At 40.1% G+C, this 8925-nt stretch overlaps 1 long non-coding RNA gene across 1 annotated transcript in view; it reads right to left on the bottom strand.

Moving 5' to 3' along the window:
• Positions 1-251: 251 nt before the first annotated feature.
• The window catches only part of LOC306799234, a 29461-nt gene continuing 20787 nt past the window's right edge, over positions 252-8925 (bottom strand). The window contains exons 2-3 of the long non-coding RNA XR_013773562.1: positions 5248-5353; positions 252-416 (exon numbers count right to left, since the gene is read on the bottom strand). This is a non-coding gene — a long non-coding RNA (uncharacterized lncRNA). The remainder of the gene's footprint in view (positions 417-5247; positions 5354-8925) is intronic.

The raw sequence follows: 8925 nt of genomic DNA, 5'->3' as shown, positions 1-8925 counted from the left end.
CTTCACACCTACAAGTACTTTGGTGTACAGTATGTTTTGGAATTTAACAAAATTAGATATTCTGCACTTTGCCAGAAAATGACTAGAGATAGAGCACTTTTTCCCAAAGCTAGCCAAGTTAAAAAAAAACACTTTTGCAGCCTTAGCAGGACCATGTGTGTCAGGGCAGCTTTTGCATCCTAACACAGAGGGTTTTACATCCATTGGAGAGAAATAAACCGTGTAGATAGGAGAAACATTTTTATCCTGTCACTAAATTTTAATACCTTTCTTGTATGTGCATCTCTGTGTATCTATGCATCTTCTCCCTGTAGAAATTTTATGCTACAGGTATTTCAGATAGGACCAGTTCTGCTTTATCTATTTTGTGGATGAGCTCTCTGTATTTCAGGATCTCTCCCAATACTTCCTGTGACCTGTAAGACACAGATCAGACAAAGAAATGTCTCATTTTTGTTTTTTCTTTCCAAATTGATTATGGATTTGCTAGAGGAAAGCCAAGAAGTTTAAATGCTGTGCAGCACATTAACAGCATCTGGTTTGGGAGCCAGATACTGGCATTGGCTTCCTCCTAATGTGCCATTGCATTTATGTCATGGCTGCTAACCCCTGCTGCAAAGCAGGGGAGGATGGGTGGCAGAGATCATGGCTTCAAACATGCTGTCCTATCTGTAATTTGGGTTCTATTTTGTGTGCTGGAGTCAGAAATAGCCCTGGAGGAAATAGCCCTCTGTGCTGTTTATGCTGCTGGCCTTTATTTTGATGGTTTTTGTTTTCTTGTTTTTTCCCTTAACATCCTCACAAGTTAGTGTCCTGAATCTGAAATTGTTGGGTCTTTGTGTATGAAGGAACAACAGAAACTGAGAAATTGCAGAGAGGATGAAATGTAAAAATATTAATCTCAGAAAAGCACTGACAATGAAGAAAGTCTTGAGAGGGGCTGAAAGATGGTGTGGATACACCTTACTAAAATGTCCAGAGCACTTGGGTATCATGCCAGTGAGTTGAAACAAAGACTGCCCTGCTGTCCCACTAATGGTAATGGTCTGTCCTTATGTCATGTTCTCTGTTATTCCCCTGTTTGCTTCCATGGAGCAAGAAAGTTCTTCTATCAGCTTGTACTACTGATTTCAATGAGAAAATATTTAGATGGTAAATTCTTTCAGGCAGGGATTATTTCTTCATGCCTGTCACAGTGGGACTTTTGAGCCATGACTGCAGACATTAGAGTCTCAGGCAAATTATGAGGAAGAATAGTAATGGAATAGTGCAAATTGTAAATGATTTATTTCCTGAAGATTGTTTAAAGCAGATGTACACAATGCTTAGTTGAATCTCTCAGCAAAATCCAGATCTGCAATGAATAAAGAAATGAAATGCAGCTGGGATGAAGCTGTCCCTTCTAACCACAGCAGAAGGAATGCATCCAGTAAATTATGTCTTGGATATGTGATCTTCTCAATCCCAGGTCATGGCTGGGCTCCTTTTCCCAGCCAGCTCTAGGTTTAGACCAGGCAGAGTTTCACAGCATAGCAGACTGTTGGGGAGGAAGGGAGCCTGTAAAACAGCAGTGGCTACAGAACTCTTTGCCAGAGCTGTTTCACTTGTTTGCTTTGCCAAGCAGCTGCTGCCAGGGAGCTTCAGTTTCTTCCAGAAGCAGCAGTTGCTGCCCCTCCACTTCTCCCAGAAGCTGTGGAGACACAAGTTCAGCTCCTGTGGCAGAAGAAAACCCAGTGCCCATGGGGCTTTTGACTGCCATTTTTGGGAGCAGAAGCTTTTGGTGTTGCCTTGCAAGGGGGCAACTCAACCCACTCTCTATTTCACTAGCCAAGTTTTAGCTATTAACAGGCTCAGAGTATTTATTAGTCACTCCAATCTGAACAGACATTTCTGTGGTTACTATTGAATAAATAATCTTTTTCTGAGGGGGAAGAGTGGATCTTTCCACTGTGATTGCTGGGCCTCTTTCAGTCCTATCTTATCCTTTTGGAGTTTACTGCTGAATCTTTGACTCATAATTTATTCCACAATTCACCAGCTTCATTTGGTGGATGTGATACGAAGAGACAAATCTAAGTGGTAGTGGTAGGCATCCTCAGAGAGAAAAGATGATGAGAAGTCTATGACTAGATGATGGGAATTTATTTATTACAGAAACACATGAGCTGTAAGATCAAAAAAGTCATGGATATGAAAATGGAATAGCAACTTATTGGAATAATAATTGCAATAGTCCTGTCATGCACCTAGGGAGGAATAACCCCATGCATCAGTACAGGTTAAGGATTTATCTACTAGAAAGCAGCTGTGCAGAGAATGACCTGGAGGTCCTGGTGGACAACCGTCTGTCCATGAGCCAGCAGTATCTCCTTGTGGTCAAGAATACCATTGGTATCCTGGGGGACATTAGGAAAAGCATTGTCAGCAGATCAACAGAGATGATCCTCTCACTCTGCTCAGGCTTAGCGAGGCCACATTTGGAGTATTGTGTCCAGTTCTGGGCTCCTCAGGACCAGAAAGACATAGAACTACTGGAGTGAATCTAGTGGAGAGCTATGAAGATGTTTAGGGGATTGGAGAACCTCTTTTATGAAGAAATGCTGATAGAGCTGGGCCCTGTTCATCTGAGAGAAGATATGACTCCAGATGGAAACATGGGAACTTTCACTTCAGTATGAGATTTATCTTGAAGGAGATGGAACACTAGAACAGACTTCCCAGAGCAGCTATTGAATCCCCTTCTCTGGAGATATTCAAAACTCGCCTGGACATGATCTTGTGCAACCTGCTCTAGGCAAACCTGCTCCAGGCAGGAGTTGGACCAGATTTTGTGACACAAGTAGGACTTTCTTTTTGTATTAATAATGACAGAATATGGCTTTGTCACAATCCTCCAGAGGATTGGAAAATCCAGTGGGTTGTAACTTAATGAAAAACTTTTACAGAAGACAGACAGGGCTTCAGTAGCAGAGTGCTTAAGGGGCTAGACAAATAGATATTTTAAGTATCTCAAATGTATTTCTTTATTATGAAGATAGTGATCAACCATGTTCTTCAAATGTTCTCACATTTCAGAGGCTCATGGTGGCTTTCTAGTCACCTACAGAGGACTATAATTCTTCCTTTGGCTAAGTAACTGAATTCATTATTTCTATGTGACACATTCTACTTACACCATCTTCCTCAATTATTCATGATATGCATCAAAAGAAAAAAGGGGGAAAATTACGATTTGAAGCAGAACAATTGGGAGATTTTTAAGGAAAGAAATTCTAATCATAAGGGTCTTGTAACACTACGAAGACCTACCAGGGAGGTTGTGCTGTCTTTCAAGGGAAGATTTAAACTGTAGGTTAGAGAAATACCAGTGAAGAATGAGCTTGGTAAAGTTATTTCTGCTGTGGTGCACAGGGATTAGAGAATTTCTCTAGTCTCCTTCTGCTTTGCATTTCTGTGAACCTGGGCTTTTGTTGTTGTTTGCTTTGTGTTTATTGATCTATCCCACTACACTCTTTCCCATTTAAACTGCAATTCTGCATTAAGTACTGTCTTCAAAAACATTTTCTTTTCTTTCAGTAATCTTTTTCCTGAAGAGCACACTACATCTCTCTTTTATTAAACATAAACTATCTGTATGTTCCCATCCGCACTTCCTCAGAGTTCTGGAGTTGTTTCCAGCAAATTGTATTTTCTCATAGGCTCCAGGCATTGAGAGAAAAATTGCAGCCTAGAAGCAAAAATTTGTGTAACTAAAAAAATGTTAATGTCTCCCAATATGCAGTATTCACATGGGGCTTGCAGAAGATGGCCATAAAACCAGATTGATTTCAGTACTGCCAGCATTTGCCTAGAGGAGCCCATCATACACATTAGAGATTTTACATGCTATAGATACTGTTCAATTTGTCCCTTTCATTGGGGATGCTCTAATCCAGTTATACATCATATCCTTTTTTCACGCTAAAGAGTGTGCAGAGTATTTTTTAGGATAATGGGGAATGGCTTTAAATCAAAAGAGGATAGGTTTAGATGATAGTAGTAAGAAATACTGTGCTTTTAGGGTGGTGAAGCACTGGAACAGGTTGTCCAGAGAAACTGTGTATGCTCCATCCCTGGAAGTGTTCAAGGGTAGATTAGATGGGACTTTGAACACCCTGATCTACAGGAAGTTGTTCCTCCCATGGCAGTGTTGGAACTGGATGATCTTTAAGGTCCCTTCCAGCCCAAACCATGCTAGGATAGATTCTCCCTTATTTCTACACCCAGACAACTTCTCATTTGTTATGAGACCCACTGAAGGTGCCCTGTGAGTTGCAGATGTTGAACCACCACAAAGATTCTTGCTAAGACTTTGTTTTTGTGGGTTCTTAATAAAAGAAATTTATGAGGAATGGAAGACAGAATTACCATGAAGTAACCTCTGGAGTAATTGTTTGCTGGCCCCTGACTACCTACAGAGGTAGGTAGCTTCCCAGGTGAAGTATCTCCTCAGGTGTGAGAAACTGGAGCAGGAGAAGGAGTGGTGGTGGCTCAATTCTAACTGCACTTCTCTCCCTGGTCAAGTCCTAATAAATTTATTGTCAGATGATTTTGTGGAAAGTTGTTCATAGAACTCTGTGACAAAGTGTCTCTCTTACACGGTTCATGGGCAGAAGCCCGTTTTAGCCTCACACTAGAACATCTTGATTACCAAATCCTTGCCACAGTTGTGAATTTCAGTTTAGAATCTGTTTCAAAACAGAGATTGTTTTTATCTGTGTATTACACAGCTTGGAATGAACTTCTTATATTCCTGTACCTACACAGGTGAAAAATACAAGCCAAATAAGAAATACATGGAAAAACCCACACCACAGGGTTACAGGCAGGGCTTTATAGCATGCTGCAATATTCACTCCATACAGCAACTGTGTCCTCCTTCCTTTAGACTCTATCCTATTCCTTTTTGGCACATTGCTATTTCTACCTACCTACCACTTGTAGTTCCAGATAGAAAATAAAGTTAAAAGGAATTGGCCAGGCCTTTGCAAGGTCCATTCCCTGAAATATTGTCTAATCAGCTCCTTTACTGGAAAAGTTTCTGGTTAGACCTTCATCTAATTGAACCATGACAGGAGGCTACAATATTTGTCAATGATCTATGTCTGCCAAAGGACTAGGACAAGGAATGTGAAAGAGATAATTTAGAGGAAGCAGCTGGCACTGTCTGGCTTTAGTCACCGTTGTAGTGCTGCTGTGCCCACTTACCTCCTCTGCAGAAGTTGTTTCCTTTGCACATTTTTTTTGAGGGACTTTAGGTTGTTAGCCTGGAGACATGGAAGCCTGAGGACACCTTATTGCTTTCCACAACTGCCTGAAAGGAGGTTGTAGCAAGGTGGGTGTCAGTCTCTTCTACCAGGTATATAGCAACAGGAGAAGAAATGGCCTTCAGCACCATCAAGGGAGGTTCAGGAAAAATTTCTTCCCTAAAATAGTGGTAAAGCATTGGAAGAGATTGCCCAGGGAGGTGGTATGGTCACTATCCCCAGATGTGTTCAAGAAACATCTGGGCATGGCACTTAGTGCTATGGTTTTGTTGGAGTGCTGGTGTTTGATCAAAGGTTGGACTCGATGATCTTGGAGGTATTTTCCAACCTTAATGGTTCTACAATTCCAAAAGAAATACTGTAAAAAGCATTATCCTAAGTAAATTGATACTCCTCATTTTCTTCCTCATGTTGGGCACCTATAAGAAGCATAAGATTCTGCATAACTTTTAATGTTTTCTCTAAATCTACTACTTTCTATAAAACTACTCAGCCTAGCCTGTAGGTGATACCTGTCCTTGCCAACTGGTGATTGTTGCAAGACCTCTTGCATGCAGAGCACTATGATAAAGGATACAGAACTCAGGCAACAGCAGGGCTACCCTGTCTCTTGAGTTTAATGAAGTGGTCCCTTAGACAATTGAAATCACTACTTGAGACACCTGGGAGACAGTCTGATAACCTGGGAGTTTCTGTTATTGTTCTAACAATGACAGAGACAGTATATTAGCACACAATAGCTCTCTTCTTGCCTGACTCATTTATCTAAGTATTGATAAATTTATATGTGGATCTGTATGTTTGCATATTACAAAAATAGCTTTATATATTTCTTTAAAGCTGGACTACTTGAAATTGAGGTGGTTTTTTGTGCATAGACTATTTCAAAGGAGGTAAGAGAATGAAGTTATTACCTAGTATCCTTGCATTTAATAATGATTATTTTAATGTACGGTGCTCAGGCCTGAAACAGGTAGAGACAAAAGCTGTAAGGAACAGAGAAGAAGTCAAGTTATCTGGACAACCAAATAACTGCAAGCATGTTCTTTGTTACAGAACAGAGAACTATTCATAGCACAGAGCTGTAAGCAATGGATACATCCCTCCCTTCTGAAAAGGAGATTAAAGGAATCCATATTACTTCTATCTTTTCATTATTTTTATTTTAATATTTTAAGCCCTGAGTTCAAGCTAACTTTAAGTAACTTCTAAAGCTACAAGGGGCTAGGCAGAGGGAGGATTTCCAGAGACTGCTTCATAACTTTAAAAGCTATTTCTATGACAGGGGTTGGAGTCTGCAAAAATATTAAACACTGTGACTTTTCTGGTGTGATAATCAGTGCTTGATTTCTCCTCTCCCTCCTTCTTTTCCAAGACATTGTAAGTTTTAATACTGGGCATTCCAAGACTAAAAATGTGATTGTTCAGACAAGGTATTTTTGGCCTTTGTTAATTTCCACAACTGCTTTTTCAAAATCAATATTTTTTTAATTGGTCACTTGAGCTTTTTTCAGTGACGTTGAACCTCTGATGCGTGTCACTTCAAAAGCATTTTCCAAACATTGTAGGCGTCATGGAGCAATTTTAGCATAAAAAGAAGGGTATAACTAGAGATGGCGGGGGAGCAAATTACATTTTGTATATATAGTATTAAATGCTTCCATTAGTTGCCATAGGGATGGGCAGAAGTTGGTCTGAAATGACAGCTTTTCTGATGCTTGATGTGTTTAAAAAGAAAACACTGAGGGGAGGGGATTTTATTGTTATTATTACCCTGGGATACTTTTATAGGGGAGGGGGAAATATTAAAGTCATATTTCTCAAAAGAGATTTCTACATTAACAGACCAGGCATCACCTTCACCTTTGCAGAGACACTGACCTCTAAAAAACATGCATCTTTGTAGCTTCAGGGCTGTAATTCCACAGCTGCTCAGAGCTTCTCATTTCCTTTTTTTTTGTGCAACACAGCAGCTATAACCACAAGCCCTCCTCCTGAGCAGTGTCTGTAGAACTGCTGCAATAGTAACGTGTCCTGCAGTCACTGCTGCACACACTCCAATTACAGCAGGGCTGGTGTGAGACCTGCTTGTCAGACCAGGCATTCCTATTTGCTGTCTCTAACATCCACATGGCTCAGCTACTGGAAATCAACTGAGAGCAAGCCCTGGATTTATGGTTCTGATTTGAACTTCCATTGGTTGTGTCAGAGAGTTCAGAGGTGCAGGTCACATATCTCAGCGTGTGTTTTAAGCCTGCAGCCATCTGATGGTAAAGCTGGTGTTCATGCCAAGCATGACCAGAAGTAGGATGTGAAGCAGGATGCCAGCTGTGCAGGTAGCTAGCATCAGGTCCCTAGAAATTTTGTGTGGATGGTATGTGTGTGTGCCATACAAGGGACACTTGCTTGCTTAACTAACTGGAAAATGTATATGCTTTAGAAATTACTACTATACAATATGCCGATGAGAGTCAATCAAGAGGCTAAATAATACAACTTTGTGTTTCAGAAGGTAGTCCACAAGAGAAAACTCTGTTTCATAAGGATTGAAACTGAGACAGCTATAATAACTATAATCTAAGTTCACTTTCTATTGATTTTTAGTTTTAAAGAAACACCATGAAATTATTTTTTAAAATGTGACTTTTATGCTGTGCCACAAGTACCTTTTTTCTTCATTCTCCCAAGGGCAATGTTTTATTAGTATTACTCATCACCCTGTGGAGCACTGAGCAAAGACTGAATGTTATTTTGAGAAGACCACTCATAGATGGTGAAATGTCATTTGTCAGGGCTGTTTTTGTAGTCTGCCTGACACTCTATTGTGTCAGTTCATGGGGATACACCTCACTGATATAGCTCTAGTGTCTCTAATAATTAGTAAAACTCGGGCAACAAAAGAAATGCTCAATTTTTCCATGCAAGAGGGTTGACTGAAAACAAGTGCAATCAACATGAAACACTGGACTGTCCTTGTCTGTAGTGTTTTAGAAACATTCTTCTGTCTGATGTTCCATCAAAAGATCTCCTCTTTTCACACAGAAGCTGGAGAATAGGATCTGCATTAGCTCTTCCATAATTCAAAGGAAATTTAGTATCAGTCCTACAAATTATTGCTGAAGGTGCAGAGAAGGATTGCTCAAAGGCAAAAAGAAATTCTTTAAAATCACGAACAACACGAAGTTTTTAGTACTCTCCTGAGCCTGCCATGCATGGTGAAGGAGGAGGAGGATGTGGGCAGAAAGTCATGTCTGAAAAGACAGGAGAACTCTTGTAGCCCCTATCATGCTAATGGAAGATGTACCTGCAATACACATTCCTCTTTTGAGCCATGCTTTTGATATCAGACAGAAGTAACTTGACTACACTACAGTTTCACTATAATTAAGAAAGAAAGAAAGAATTAGGTTCCTCTGACTTGTTATTGCACTTGTCATTTTTGACCTTGCCTAGACCTGCATTATGCAGGATCAAATTCTTCAAGCAATCAGAGAGAACACAGCAATATGTAATTGCATATACTTACATATATAAAATACTCGTGCACATTAAAAAAATTGCAGCCGAACTAAGTTAAAGGTATGGGTAAGCTTTGGAATAACTTTAATAGTGAGGTACA

Source organism: Erithacus rubecula, assembly GCF_903797595.1.
Source record: "Erithacus rubecula genome assembly, chromosome: 3".
NCBI classification, from domain to species: domain Eukaryota; kingdom Metazoa; phylum Chordata; class Aves; order Passeriformes; family Muscicapidae; genus Erithacus; species Erithacus rubecula.
The sequence above is the reverse complement of the archived record's forward strand: the minus strand, read 5'-3'. Positions and strand labels throughout refer to the sequence as shown.